This window comes from Protopterus annectens, chromosome 11.part0 (assembly GCF_019279795.1).
Source record: "Protopterus annectens isolate FY-2018-M chromosome 11.part0, PAN1.0, whole genome shotgun sequence".
NCBI lineage: Eukaryota > Metazoa > Chordata > Ceratodontiformes > Protopteridae > Protopterus > Protopterus annectens.
This window is the reverse complement of record NC_056745.1, coordinates 78,200,851-78,216,319: the sequence shown is the minus strand read 5'-3', so window position 1 is coordinate 78,216,319 and position 15,469 is coordinate 78,200,851.

The window sequence follows — 15,469 nt, the reverse complement described above, 5'->3', positions numbered from 1 at the left end:
TCACCTTTGATGGGAAATTGGCTAGGTATAAAATGGTCAGCTAGTATAGTACGTGCTTATAAGCTCCAATTGTTCTCACAGAGACATCCATTTTGGTGTGTCAGGCTGTAAAATTTCCAACAAAAATTTGTGGTAGGGCATTATCGCTGGTTTGTGTATCAATTATGTTTAATTGGTTTTTGATTAGCTTTCAACTGTTATTAATTTATAATTATTATTATAAACATTATGCGGTAAGTTTCTGCTTTTAATAATGTGCTTCATGTGGCTAATGTACATATGAATGATGTACAAGCCCCTGCAGATGTTATTAGTGGAGGGGGAATGTCAGAGAACACCAATCCACCACAGAGCAAGTGACTGTCTTGGAAAAGAATGAAGTGTCAGCAGTGAAAGAACCTGTGAAGGTGAGAGAAATAAAAAAGTCCCCCATATGTGACCCAGGCACAGATGGCAGTTGTGCTGTGCTGACCTGTGTGCAGGAGGGCAAGGGGCAGTTACCACCATGACCACCAGGGACACCACCAGGCACAATGTTGCAGAAAACAAATAAAAATAGCATTTATTTAAATTTGTAAAAATTGGAAGTGTAACTTGTTGCAGAATGTACTCAGCCTACAGTAATCAAAGATGACATAAAGAACAAATGTACTCGCAGCCTGTTACACATATATACAAGGTTTTATAGGGAGCCACAATTAAGGTAAAGGCAGCCTGAGAAGGCTCTGTAAAGAAACTGTACAACACAGGTCCAAGGCACATACACAGTTCCTCCTCACTGCACAGGTACAATCTAACACAGGTTGCAGAATATGTATTCCCAAGCATTCCAACAAATGCAGACAGCAGCAATAATGTACAATGGGTGAAAACAACACCCAATAAACAGTAGCTTGTGTGTGTGTGTGTGTGTGTGTGTGTGTGTGTGTGTGTGTGTGTGTGTGTGTGTGTGTGTGTGTGTGTGTGTGTGTGTGTGTGTGTGTGTGTGTGTGTATGTGCACGCACGCGTGTTTGCACATGTGTGTTCTGTGTTTGCACATTTGTGTGTGAGTGTGTGTGTATGTGTGCATGTACATGTGTGTGTGTGTGTGTGTGTGTGTGTGTGTGTTTGTGTGTATGTGTGCTGGGCATATCTAAAAAGGCCACCTTATTCAATTTCACAGTTTAACTCATTCTTGGTATATACCTGAAAGACAATTTGGAGGAAAAACTAAGCGACACAGGCAAACAAAATCTTAGCACTTATAGAATGCATTATGGAAATAAGATTTCTAATACATTTTTTCCTTTGTAGTAGAGGAACTACCCATTCAATTTTTGTAAAAGGTAGATATTTAGTCTCATATTGAGACCCAGAATATGGCAGTCAGTACTGGAAAAGAATAATAAGATTTTAACCTAGAGCAAAGACCTAATTCCCGGAGATATATGAGCCTGCCGACACCATATACCAAATGCATTTGTCTGAAAATTTACTTTGGAAATGGTAGGCCTTGTTAACACAAATAACCTGCACCCAGTTTGAAGGATGTCATTATTTATGTAGAGGCAGCAAATCCTTTTATATATTTTGTAGATCATTCCCAGAATAATCTCAGCTGGAAAGATACCTGTTTCTCCCAGTGTATTCCAACATTTCCATCACCATCCACTACTGCACTGTTTGCAAGGATAAAGATTCACAATATTTACTCTAGACCCTTATTGGAGCATCACTCAGATGGATGGTTTAATGCACTCATGTCTTCCCAAGACTTGCATTTTCTTCCTTAATGAAGCACTGAAAAGACAAGTTTTAGAAAACTCCAACTTCATTCAACAATACACTCATTTCTCGTAAACAAAGGAATAGTCTCATTGTCACTTTTATGAGTCCTGACAACTTCCATTATGAATGCAGACTTTCAACAATCTGGTTGCTGCTTCACATATATTAATGACTATACAATGAGTGTGTTCTATCTCTGAGTTCACAAAAGCAATTCCGAAGTAATTCCATAAAATTGAGAATTTATGGCGTGGTCAGATCTTGTGTTATTTTTTCTCTGCTGTCACAGATGTGTTTAATCACCAGAATAGCCCACATTATCTCTCATTTTATGATTGACATACAATGTTACTTTTCTCATCATTGGTAATATTTATAATAATACTGAACATTTGTTTTATATTACTAATAATAATCTGGTCTAAATACTGTATTTCAAAACTAAAAATGAGCGGTAAATTTTCACGGCCAAACAACCAATCCAAGGTTTGTCAACACACTACATCATGATTTTAAGATGGAAAATTAAATTATTAATTCGTAACAGCTATTGGTCCTTGAGTCAATTCTTCATCAGCATAGATGTCTGTAAGCAGTAATAATAGCAATATCAGGCACTCTACTACTGATGTGTGTTGTGCATATTCTTGGGGCGAAGATATTGATACATGTAATTATAGCATCTTAAAACTGGTAAATGCATTGAACATCAAGCCTTTTTCATGGCATGGCCATAGTAACAAACACCACCATGGGACTTAAAGAAGGCCCAGGTCTGTTAGGTCCACGTTCTGTGGTGCGATAATACTGGTCCTCTTTCCAAGAATGTGCCCACCAATACAATAGCATCAGATACCTGTTTAAATATATGTTCCACATCTTTGATCTTAGGTTCATTTTATCACAACTAGATTTTAGTGTGAATACTGTTGGTGGTGAACTTTATTACGTTATGTTCACAAAGTGTGGTGCTTTGACTTCAACATAACGCAGGGTATTTCCCATTCTTTGTGGTTGCACAACCATGGATTTTGTATATGTAACATTCAGGGAAGTGGCTTGAGAGCCCTATGTCAGACTACAAGGGGGCAAAGCCTCCACATAAAAAGTAGAAATTTAAAGTTTTGTTTAGGGGATATATGTTTGTGTTTTGCTTGAGTGGTTGACCTTGTTTTCTACTGTAAGTGTGTGTGTGTGTGTGTGTGTGTGTGTGTGTGTGTGTGTGTGTGTGTGTGTGTGTGTGTGTGTGTGTGTGTGTGTGTGTGTGTGTGTGTGCGTGCATGGGTGTGTACATGTGTAAAACATTTATTTTATTAGCCAAAAAGTCTGCCTCTGAGGGCTTTACAAAATCACTTCCTGGCTAAGAATACACGTTATCGTTAATTATATCAGGTAAAGATTACAAGAATTGAAACAAAAAGTAAAAAAAAAAATAGCTCTTTCCCAAACCATTTGTATATCTAGTCAGCCTTATTGGTAAAAGAACATTTGCATTGTTGTTTGAAATAAAGATAAAGAACTTTGGTACTACCGGTACAGGGTTCAATATTATCAAAAATATTTCTAATGATATGTTTCTCTTGGATTTTAATTTTCTGTTGTTATCACCATGCTTGTGTTTGAAAAGAGTACTGTGATTATCAAAACACAAAAGCTATAATAACTTTTAAATTCTCTGATGAATCATTATATAAAGGAAAAATGTCAAAACCGATGAGTGATAGTCTTATGTGAATGCAGCTATAAACAGCACAAGATGGCATGTTCAAGAAAGCAATTATTGTTTCTTACATAGGTTCTGTGCTCAGCCACAAACACTAATTATGACCAAACAGTGATTCATCTAGTAAATACCTGGAAAGTAGCCTACTCAGGTGAAGTAACTAATAAGTATTTCACCTAACTGTCTCTCTGTGAATCAGCTCTAACTAGAAGTTACCATATATTACGCATCTTCTTATTCCATACATATTTTCCTATTTGTCCAACACGTAGTTTGGATACATTTCTCCTGGTCATCAGTGCTGACGTTTGGTGAAAACAGCAATAAACAAAATGGTAACCATTTGAAATGTCAGGACCTGCTAGAGTGAGTCCCAAAATATGGAGAATGAATGACCAAAAGATCAAACTTACATATAAGTCCAAGATGCCATTTCAAAGGATCATAGGATCATAGGAGGTTACTAGGCTAATGGCCCTGGAGCCCTTACAAGCTTAATCACGAGTTTATCCCCCAAAAAAGAAACCTCAGTCAGCACCTGTCACCCCTGTCAATGAGGGACATAGGTGGAACCCCTGGGACAAATTTGTGGTTTCCAATCCACTCATCAAGGTTGCACTTGAAGAGGGTCAGTGACATACTCTGTATGACATATATGGGAAGTCTATTCCAGAGACAGGGCAGCCTCTGAGAGACAAACCTGTCCCCCCATCAGGTTTTGTTAATGTTGCATATTAGATTTAGGACGTTCCTGTGAGTAATGCATGAGGAGTTAGATTTACAGATATGGAGCATCTCTAGTAGGGCAGGGTCTGAGATTGCCTTGTAAGTGCGACACAGATCACCTCTGAGCAATCTGTACAATACCAAGTAGAGTGACAGTGATTTGAGCCTGTCCACACAGAACAGGTGTTGGAGGCCATGGATTCTCTTTGTGAAGTATTTCTGTGGCTTTTCCAGCTGGTGCAGATGTTTGGAGAGGTACATACCTAATAGGGCGTCATACCGAATTATTGGCCTAAGGAGAGAGGAGTACAGAGAGGTAATAACCTCCTTTTTTCTGGATGCAATAATTTTACTTATGAGATGAACTAAGTAAAAGACTTTTCTGACCACTGCCGCTGCATGATGGTTGAATGTGAAATTGTTGTCAACCTGTATTCCCAGGTATTTCACTACAGGTTGCATGCTTAGGGGGTTGCTGTTGATGTGGTTATCAGTAGGGGCCATGTTTTTGCCAAATGGTATGATAATATATTGTTTTGCATTTAACTTAAGGCCATGACTTTGGCACCAGTCATTTGTTGCTGTGAGATCCTCTTGTAGTATGTTAACATCATATGGGGAGTCAGTGACAGCACCCAACTTAACAGTCATCCACAAACTTGGTCAGAGCCACAGGCCTTTTGCCTTTGCCTGGACATCTGAGAAGTAGATGCCAAACAGTAGAGGTCCCAGGACAGATCCCTGGGGAACACCACTAGTGACAGGTCTGCTGTTGGAGGTGGAGGCACCTATTTTGACCTTGTGGGTCCTATCGGTAATCCATCTGGCCACCTACCTGATGAGATTGGGATTTACGTCAAGTTGTGCTAGCTTTTTGATGATACCCGCATTGTGGATTGTGTCAAAGGCTTTGGCCAAGTCAGGGAAAGGTGTACGTACTCTTTCCCTCATCTAGGGCCTTGGTGACAGTCTCAAAAAAGTCAACCAGGTTCAACAGGCAAGATTTGCCCTTGGCGAATCTGAACTGGGTGGCGTCAAGTGCTTGGAGATTGCCCATGTCCTTGTTTATGAAGTACATAATAATACACTCCATGGATTTACAGATTAGACTTGTCAAGCTAATGGAGTGATAATTTCCAGGGTCAGTAGTGGCACTACCTTTGTGTGAATATTCCCTTTAGTCCAGGGTATGGCAATCTCGAAGTTGGTATGCACGTTCAGGGGTATGAGGAGCTTGCCCTTCTTGAAAAAAAAGAAGTTTTAAGAAAAACAGAGATTTTTGAGATTCGATCTTCTTTGGATTTTGGGTCTTTTTGTTTTTGTCTTGTCAGCACTCAAAATTTTGAGTGCCATCATTTCAATCGGGAGCTAAATAAAACATATTGTGAGGAGCATGTACAATGGTGGACCTGCCACATCAAAGATGATTTTCTTCCTGCTTTGTGGCTCAGAAGAAACTTCTGTAATTTGCAGTATCAGTCGTGCTAACAAAGGAAAAGGAGAAGCCCATTTGTATCATCAAATGCAATTTCTGCAAATTTGAAAAGAGCAAGTGCTGTTCACAAATTAATTTCAGTGACAGTGAATGGGGGAGTACAGCAGGGCTCACCGCAGAAACAAAATTGTTGGATTGTTCATTGAAAGTGGTTTTGGCTAACAGTTTTTAGGGTTTATTTCCATTCACCAAAATTACCATCGGTGACTCGACAGGAATCCAGGAAAAGGACTTAGTAGCACACAACGTGAGAACAGAAAATGACCTTTTGAAACCATATGATTTACCGTTCCCATCACCATGATGAAGTTGCCAGTTTGTTCAATTTACTCTTGTTCTTACAAGACTGTGCTGTATGTATGCCTTGCCTCACTCTCCCACTAACGCTGAATCATAACTATTTCTTATAAATATTTCCATTCATCTGCAACAATCGAATGAAGTGATATTTCTGCATGATCCTCCTGATTCTTTTGATATCTGTTTGAAAGTTTACCTCATCATTTGCAATGTATTTTCAATTGCTACATTCTTGATATTGACTGAGTCCTTTAAGATACCTTAATGCGTTTATTGTGACCCCCCTGCTCCCTTTTTCTTTATATGTTTGCAGACCGAGTTCCACGAAGAGGTACTTGTAAATTCTCAGCCACAGATGTACTATATTGATTCATTTTCATTGAATAACTCGTTGTTTTCAATAGCCTGACAAACATGAAACCTCCACAACAACATACAATACTCTGTCAGATCCACATTATTACATCATTAATACACTTCTAACATTGCTGTTTTATCTAACTCCACGAACCCACATCGATGACATTTATTTATTTATTGACATTTGATTAACGGGGAAGTTCGACTAAGCAGAAGCCCATTTTCAGCAGAGCTCCAGGGAAAAAAGCTCCAAAAACTGTAAAACGTTTTAAGAACAATAATTTTACAATCTTCAAAAAGAAAAATAAAACATCTGCAGTTTAAATAATTGTAACAAAGCAGACACAAAATAAAACCATTGATTAAGAATCATACAAGTAATATGACAATCATTTAATATTAGAGAAATTTTAGCAGTTTGTAGAGAAATTAAAGGTAAGTTAGTCTGATACAAACAAGAATTGCAATATGAAGTGAGGGAAAAACACTTTTCTCATTTTACAGTATACTTAGAGATAAAGTCAGGGAAGAGAATTTGATAGAAGTAAGGAATTAAGTGAAGAAGGGCGAGTAAAGCGGAATAAGGAATGAAAAGGTACTTGTTCACATTTAGCGATATAGTTTATCCTGGTTTGAGCAAGAACAGAGACACATTTTAGTTAGGATGTCTTTCAGAGTGGCACTTGGCTCTGAAGTCTTTCCGTTCATTGGTTGTGTTATATGTCTTTCAAAGTGTTTTTTAAAGATCAGATGGAGGGTATTGACCTAATGGATACAGATAAGGAGTTCCTGGACTTAGCAACCTTTTATGAGTACAGACAATGCCCAGCAGATTTGCTAGGTTTGTAGACAGATTAGGAGTTTATGGCCACTGCATAGCAATGACTGACTGGGAACATATAATTTTAGTACTGGACAGGCAGATGGATGCTGGATCATTTTATAGGTGGCAAGATGCTGTGTACATGTTAGTTGATGAGGCTGTTCCACCAATTTAGGCTTTTAAGTGCTATACAGTGGTGAGTTCTGAAACTGGTATATGCTGCAAATTTAGCAACTTTGTTATAGCATTGATCACATTTAAATTTTTATGAAGCCTGAAGGTTAGTAAGGATAGGAGTGCCATAAAGAAGAGAGGGGAGAAGATAAGTAGTGGCAAATGAAGTTTTTGTTGCATTGGCGAGAACGTTTTTGGTACTGTAAAGCATCCCTAGCTTTTGATGAGTTTTCCTTATTCAAGTTTGTATATGCAGGTCAAATGTTAGATTATCATCCACAATCACCCCTAATAATTTGCTATTAGAAATTATTTCAATGGTTGTATTATTAAGAGAGAGGACTTTAAATTTTGTTATTACATGAGAGAGGGATTTGGGAGGAAAAAGTAGTAATTTGGTCTTTTTTGGATTGAGCATGAGTTGTGAGTTAGAAAGCCATGTTTCCGTGGCTGTTAAAGCTTCCTGAGTAATTATTTGGAGGTGTAACATGTTGTCAGATGTGCAAATGAGAGTGGAATAATCTATGCATTGTATCAGGATGACCTGTTGTGCGGATGTATAGAGGGTTTTGGTGAAAATGTTAAAGAGGAGGGGACCAAGCCTTGTGGTACACTGGTGGTGAATGGGAGGCAAGGAGAGAGTATTCAGCATCATTTTACTGACTGATATCTATTGGACAGATAGATTTTGAACCACAGAAGGGTGGGCTGAGAGTGACCTAATGAGGACATTTGAAGTAGAAGTTTGCTGTGACAAACTGTATCGAATGTTTTAGACAAGTCTAGAAATAAGGAAGAGACTAGTTTGCCATTATCTCTAACTTTGACAATATCCATATAGGTTAGGTCAATGCTAGTACTAAAGGAAGGATGGAAGCCATGTTGTGTAGGGGATAGGAGTTCTTCCTGCAGAAGATAGTCTAGCAACTGTTTTTGGATACATTTTTTCATGTATTTTGGTGAGGGGATATAAGATTGCTATAGGTCTAAAGTTATTAATGTCTGCTGAATTTCCTCCGTTGTACAAAGGGATAATGTGTGACTTTTTCCAGAGGGAGGGAACATGGGATTTCTGGACTGACCTATATACCTATATAAAAGGATTGAGCTAGGATAGGCAATGCTATTGCCTGCTATTTTCAGGCAGTCACTTGGAAGGTCATCAGCTGAAGAAGAGCATGGTATAAGTTTGTTTAAGAGTAGTTTTATATATAATGTGGACACAATTTTGAAGGTGAAAGTGGATATGGTTATATGTGGATGTTAGGCAAGGTTGGAGTTAGATGTTGAGGAATCCTTGGTTAGAGCTGTTATACTATCTATAAAATAAGAGTTGAAATGTTTTGCCTTTTCGAGTGGTGAGTTACCGGGATAGGTGTTTGGGTTGAATTTTTGGCCTGGATGTAAGATTTCTTTAATGGATGTGTAAAATCTTTTAGCATTGTGTTTAGTATTATTCTGAAAGTTATTGTATTATAGTTTTTTGTCTTCGTTTAGTTGATTTTTAGTACAATTGCAAAGCATTCTGAAGTTTTCATGATATTGAGGTGTTTTATATTTTTGACATTCTTTCCTTGCTTTTTCGCTATCCTACATTGGCATTCTACTCTTTTTGGATAGCCAAACTGCATTATTTGTTTTTAGTCTCTTCTTTTTGGGAGGTACAAGGCTATTTAGAATATTTAGAAACGTTGTATTGAATTCATTTACAGCATCGTCTAAGGGAAGGATTTTTAGGAAGTTCCAGTTAATAGATGATAGTGTAGTAATGAACATTTCTGGGTTAAACTTGGAAAGGTTGTGTGTTATTTTATAAATATGCTGTTTAACTGGATATGTGAAATGTCTGGTCATACAGAATGGTAGATGATCACTGAGAGAGTCTGACATTGTACCTGTGGTGGAGCATTTGCTAGGGTCTGCTACCAGGATACAGTCTAATAGGGACTTTGATGTCTTGTTCTAATGTGTGGGGCTATTAATTAGTTATGTGAAACCATATAAGTTCATGTTAGATGTAGAGTTAACTGTCTTGCCAGTTGATATTCACATCACCTAGTAACATTTTTTCTAGTGGAAATGTTATGTGTTCCAATGTAGGATATCTTCCAGTATAGCCATATTGTCTCAAGGATGGATGTAAAGAAAAGTAATACATATTTGTTTATAGTTGTTCATTTTCAGGAAAGCAATAAGAAGCCCTGCTGAAGTGAATTTTCATATTGGTTTGCTATAAGGGGAAATGTGGTAGGTTTTGGGACCACCTTTCCTCTTTATGTGGTAATTACGGATGATATTATAGTCAGGAGGTATAACTTCAGAGTAATTTATGCTGGGTTTAAGTCAAGTTTCAGTTACAGCAAAAATGTCAGGCTTATGTTGGGTAGCCCAGGCATGCATTTCAGCAGTTTTATTTCTTAAGCATTTAACTTTTATTGCAGCAAAAATTAGATCACCAGGGTTGGAGACTGGCTGTTGTTGGGTTACAGAAATGTGTTGGAGACAATTATCTTTGTGTTTATTGTAATAAGTGGGGCCAGGATTAGGGTATATATCTCCTCCTAGAAGGATTTTAGTATATTGGGTAATTATGGATACTTGCTTTTTGTAGAGGATTATTGCACTTAATTTTGTTTTGGTTTGAGTTGAAATGCAATTAATCACTCTGTATTTGTAATAAAGGTGAGGGGCAATATTAAATTGGTTTGGTGCAATGTGTGGAGAGTAAAGAGGAAGTATGGATAGGTGGATGGGACAGAGTTGGAGAGATGGTGAGAGATATCAGTGAGTCATGGTAGGATGAAAGATGGCACAGTGGGAGGAGAAGAATAGAGGAGAACCTGAAGGGTAGCATAACCAGACATCATGGACTACTGTTTCCCATATGAAGTCCCATAGAGACTAGTGGTCACCCCATCTTTCAAGCAGCCACTACCCACAGGACCTAAGTACTTGTAGCCAATTGTCATTGCTTGCAGGTTATCAGCTACCTTTTGAAGTATGTGCTTACATCTAGGAAAAACATAGACCACATTAGTGGGTAGGTGATCCGTAGCTACAGTGAAGTGTTAATGTCACACGTGTATGGTGACCCACCTAATCAGCCCAAAATATGATGAAGTAGACAGTGAGGGGTATGTATATGCTGGACAGTAAGATATCACAGTGATTATCATGGCATATAATTGTAGGGGCATAACCGCTCAGATATATGGCTGTGGCATATGACTTGTAGCCATCCATTGGGGTTGTAGGGAATGCAGATTTTCCTAAGAGCATCAAGTTTGTCTGACAGGGACACATAGGCAGCACTGTGTCAAGGCCGTGCCAGGGTGCCTAATCTAGTTGGCCCTGGCATTGTACCCATGGTGCATGAGCATGACATATGAAGGGTTGTAGAAGGAAGGTGGAAGTCCTTTGGTAATTCACAGCCATCCAGTATAGTCCAGACAAGTATGAAACCCCTATGTATGGTACTGTTACAATTCCCATTTCCCATGCATGAATGCACAAGTATGTGTAAATGGTGTTATACAATAGGCTGTGCTGAAGGGGAGGCAGTGGCAGTCTAGTTGCACTGGGCTGTTATGCCTCTTATACAGCTGTAGGCATTGGGTGTATTCCCTAGGCAGTGTAAGGAGTGTCTGTCATGTACAGCAGCCTAACTGTCACACCCTGTGACTGCAGGTGCATGTTGCAGGCAAGCGTATCACCAAATAGTAGAGTTCCCATACTTATATCTTATTTACAATAGGATAATCAGATCTAGTATTCACATATTTATCACACAGCTGCAATATCCATTACCACACTGTTGTATATCTCTGTCAAACTTTTCTGGGTTTATCATTGGAGAAGCTGCTGTTGTCCTTAGATATTGTGACAAGCTGCACACCTGCTTTTTCAACTTCTTCCTTACTATACCTCTTGGCATCAAATATAGCAGATCATCCATGAAAGATGTTAATATATACTAGTGTATAACATGTCTGCTAATAGTTCATAAGTCTATACTAAACTAACAACCACTGGGACCTTTATAAGCTTAATCATGCATTTTGTAAATTTTTGTGCTTTAGAGGTTATTTTAAGGGGTATATTTAAGCTACAATATGATTTACAGGCTGCCTCTGTCCATTAGAGACATAGTTGCTAGACCAGGGTGAATTTCTGATTTTCCATCCAGTGGTCTGAGTTACACTTGAATTAAGTTAACAAAGAACTCTGCTTCACATGGATGGGAACCCTGAGACACATACCTGTCCCATCAACATGCATTTATGTAGCAAGCAAGGTTCAGGTCCTTAGACTGAGTAGTTCTGATGCTACTGGTTTTACAGATATGGAAAAGGTCCATCAGAGCCTGATGAGAGAGTTTTTGTCCTACAGGGTATTGCACTTCCTAATTTTAGCTATGTCTTTTTCTTTTATTGTATAACCTGCTTATGTTTGGATTCCACCAGGATGATTTGTTTTTGAGTTTCTCTTGAGCTTGTTTCTGGTAGGCACAGCTGTCTCTATGCATCTGCTAATATGATTTTACAGGGTTTTTGTGAACAATTTTGCCTAGGCAGCTGTGCTCTCTGGGTTTGTATGAGCTTGACATTTTGTTGAGTTATCGATTAGTAAGAGATAATTGCCATAAAATAGTTCCTGACTGTTACAGAGTTTGTTAGAGTCTCAGCATTAATTTTTATTTTGAAGGAGGCAGATTTATGGTCTGACATTACCAGAGAAGACACTACACTGTGTGTGTGTTCAGGAGGGTTGCAGCCAGGGTTGCCAGACATTCCTATTTGAGCAGGACTGTTCTGAGATTAGCAGCCCTATCCCGAGTCCTGCACTGCCTGTTAAAATTCTAGCAAAACAGTCTCCACTTTGTGATTTTTGATTGGCTCATATACCGGCATACGGGCCAATCATAAATCAAAAAGTGAAACCGCTTCTGTTGAATGTGAAACAACAGGCTGTTCTGCATTGAACAGAACAGGGTCTGCTGTGTGACTTTTTGATTGGCTCATATACCGGTATACGAGCCAATCAAAACTGCACAGCATACCATCTTACTTTTAATGCGAAACTGACTGTTTAATGTGAAACTGACTGCTGTTCCGCATGAAAGAGCTTTTTTTTTTTTGTCCCTTGGTCCCTTCCTGTCTCTTTAGAAATTTGGCAATCATGGTTGGAGCATTACCCATTTTTGTGAGTACCAAGTCAAGTATGTTTACACCCCCTAGGGGGCATATTGACTATCTTGTCCAGGGTATTGGTATTTGCAAAGTCCAGGAATCTCTATTCCTGCAAGTTTGGAGTCATGTAGGATTCCCAGTTTATAGATGGGTAGTTAAAGTCACCCATGAGCATGGTATTGGGCTAAATGGTGAGTGTTTCCAGTAAGTGAAAGTATGAACTATGGGTTTCATGGGTTACAGAGACTGATCTGTAGCTGAAACACATCATCCTATATGACTAACCTGAGGTATGTTTGGTTATGATGTAGCTCGAGATGTCTCGGCCTTTAGTCCCTGCCTGTGCAGCAGCTGGTCTAAATGTGTGGAAGGCTTTATATCACTGCACTGCCAGGGTGCTTTCCACAGCTTTCAAATGTGTGTCAGTAACTACACAGATATCTGCATTCTCCATGGTGAAGAGAGCTTTTAGGGAATGGAGGTTTCTTGTTTAGAGTCCTAGCATTGAGCAGTAAAACCTTTAGATTCCCTGGGGTTGATTTTGCTTTGTTGGAAGGTTTGTCAGTTTTGCAAGCACTACGGAGGAGGACAATGTTTTAGCCAGTATCTAAAAGTCTAGCATGGACAGGTGCTGACCATCCTTCGAAAATCAACATGGTCTGCTGACCATATCCTCCCATGATGACAAATATTCTAACCCCCTTTGAATCACACCAGACATTGATCCAGTTATTAAAGTCCATCATCTGTTCGTATTACGGCATCATATTCATAGGTTCATAGGTTAGTACTAAGCTAACTGCCCTTGCAAGCCATTTTAAGCCTAGCCAATTATCCCTTGTGAGACTCAAACCCTGCAACTTGTGCTTGTAAGGCATGCACCTTAACCATTAGGCCACCCTCCCAGTAATATATGCTGCTCAATACTAGGCTCATATTAGTATGGTACACATAGTCCAAAGGCTCCATAATGGCTCTCTTCATATAGTTCAGGTTATTTGCACCTACATGAACTATGACTGAGCTATATTGGTACCTGTTGTCCAGTGACCTGACTGCATGCATGACCTGGCAGATCCTGGCCCTGATTTGCATCCGACCATGATTTTCTCCATGTTAAGCTTGGCGAGTGGGGCATCTGTATGTCTCCCAACAAGGTATCCTATGACTAGAGTATTAGGTAGTGTGTTGGCTTGCCTTATGAGCTTTGTAGTTGAGGCCCCATGGGGTGTGGCTGTAATCGTGGTGTCGGGTGTTGTTTAACTAGAGTCCTTTTGGGTTTCCTAAGTATAACTGATGTTGGTTGAGTGTCTGGGCGGTGGGAGGTCTTTAGGGATTAAGAAAATTGCTTTTAAGTGCCTCAGCAGCATATGGAAGTCTATGTGTCAGGTGCATAGTGTGTGTGTGTGTGTGTGTGTGTGTGTGTGTGTGTGTGTGTGTGTGTGTGTGTGTGTGTGTGTGTGTGTGTGTGTGTGTGTGCATGTTACCAACAACCTGATTCTTTTGTATGCAAGAGTTGTGTCTCCACTCATATTGTATAATTACATCTTTCACATACTGTATCACTTTCTCTAAGGCTTAGTACATTGTCAGTGAACATGAGACAACTGCTACATTGCCTCAGGATACCCATATCAACCAACGTCCATAGAGATGTTGGGAAAGTGCATATACATGATGTCAGGCCCTTTATTAGGTGAACTATAAGGATGTGGTACAAGAGGGATTAGTAGTAGGCTAGCTTGGCTGCTTATCAGACTATAAGCAAAAATTAAGCAGTTTAGGGCTAGATTCAATAGGTAATGCTCCTCAGTATGCAAAGTGATTGCTCTTTGCACCACTGAGTTACCAGGTACAGTCTCAAAAGTAGTTTATAAGCAAAATTCAGTTTCTAAGTGCCTGCATTTATTCAAGACATTGCTAAACACTGCCATGTGTTGAGCTACATTGTGCAAATGCACCAAATTTGTAGTGGCAATGAAACCTGAGTAAACTGACTAAATAACCCTCAGGCCAAGAAAACAACCTCACTTTAAACCATTATGTCTGTTTTCCAACTCGGACAGAACAGGCTACCCCCATACTGCCACTAGATGAGTAACCCCAAATCTTCTTAATAAAAACACACAAGTGTAAGCCAAAAGGAAAAGCTAATATAAACTAATTCACCAACTAGCTAAGACAACACTTTGAGGCAATTTCAAAGCAATAAACAGACATGCAGCTAATAAAACAGCCTCACTTTAAGCCTTCCTATGATGCTAGATTCTACCAATGTCTGTGAATCTCTGTGTTTCACAGAGTTACAACAGTGACAAAATATGTTAATGTTTGCCCGCTCTTCACTCACATGCTATGCACACCTACTCATGCTGGCTACTTGTAAGTGTGCATAAGTGTGTGCTTATGAGAAGCACTAGTATTACCACAACAGGAGTATTAGAAGAGCACTAGCATTGGTGAGAGTCAGAATTCTCAGCCTTTCATTTGGCATAGTTGTAGACTCATGGAAATACCTGCTGATGTGAGTACTGCATGGAACGCACTTGCTGGCTTGTTAAGGAGAGCACAGTGATGCTCCCTCTCCTACAGAGCCAACTGAGAGTCTGGCTACTGAAAACATATGTGGGTCAATTTCATAAGATGGCAACAGATACAACCTACCAGACTAGCTGACCAGGGTGTATGGAACCTGGTCTGATGAGTAGTGACAGCACCAATATAATGACTTGCACTGCCCCATCCTAAATATCTCAGGACATGGGAAGTAGAAATGAGGCAGGGACATCCCAAATGATATAGTAAGCATTTCACATTTATAAGTCATACTGTTGTTAATAAACTTTTTTTCTGTTGTTCATAGCTCTATTTTTTGCTAGATTTTCTTTTCTCTGACAAATTATGGGACATA